Raw genomic sequence first — 1,005 nt, 5'->3', positions numbered from 1 at the left:
CTTTATTGTGTTCGTCGCCTTCTGAGCCCTATAGACTGAATATGTTTTGTAAATTATTTTTCTTTCTTCGCATTTCAGAACAGCACAAGCAGATCAGAATATTAGTTGTTTCCACTGAGCCAATTAGTAGAAACGTAAGTCGTCACCGCTATTCTAATTCAAAACCAATTTAACAGAAAAAAAAATCTAAAAACAAAAAGTATTTTTTTTAAAAAGGCATTTTTAAAATCTATAAAATGTCGGCGGTGAGTTCAGGCTGCTTGGTGCTTTGTTCTGCAGACTGTCTGCTGTGATGAGAAGAGGTTTCTGTGGGATGGTTTAACGACAGAGGCGTTTTCAGCCCCGTGTGTGAGCTGATACGGGTGTTTTCTAACTTTTGCTTTGGCCACTTTTCCTCGATATTGATTTTTCATTGACGGATATCATGTGGATGTTTGACTAAGAGAGAACATTAAGAAGACTAAAGGTAAAAGAAATCGTGAGTACTGATCATTTTGAAAGGAAAGGACGAGGCCTTTGTCACATCATTCACACTTGACCTGTCCGGATACACTTAGTTATGAACCTCAAGGTCTAAAAATAGATCAAATGTCCTCTTAAATGTCAAACTTTAGGAGTTAATATACATTAAGTTGGATGAACATTAGTCTCTGGCTTTGATTCATAATTTTAATCTCACTTCTGCAGTTGATCAGGTAACATGCTGCAGAGTTAGGTAACATTATGTGTGGCATTGGAAGGTGATCCCGTACTACCCCTGTTTCTGAATTTCTGAATGGGTACATGTGATCTGCTGCTGAAATTTAAACTCGTCTTGACCCTGATTTTCTTCCAGCGTCCGCCTACTAACACCAATAGCCGCCATTAAAGGTAAAAGTAATCGCCATAAAGACATTAGGTGATGGACGAAGATGAAGATCCAGAACAGAAGTGGTCAATGAAATTAAGAAAAATCGATGTGATTGTCAGAAGAGTATCTGCCCAGTGTTGGAGACACTCACGGTT

General features: G+C 38.4%; 1 protein-coding gene across 1 annotated transcript in view; it reads left to right on the top strand.

Annotated features, from left to right (window-relative positions):
• lhx4 (LIM homeobox 4) overlaps positions 1-1,005 on the top strand; it is a 10,853-nt gene that overhangs the window by 2,164 nt on the left and 7,684 nt on the right. The gene's annotated exons all lie outside the window — the stretch shown is intronic.

This window comes from Monopterus albus, unplaced genomic scaffold (assembly GCF_001952655.1).
Source record: "Monopterus albus unplaced genomic scaffold, M_albus_1.0 scaffold129.1, whole genome shotgun sequence".
NCBI classification, from domain to species: domain Eukaryota; kingdom Metazoa; phylum Chordata; class Actinopteri; order Synbranchiformes; family Synbranchidae; genus Monopterus; species Monopterus albus.
The sequence above is the reverse complement of the archived record's forward strand: the minus strand, read 5'-3'. Positions and strand labels throughout refer to the sequence as shown.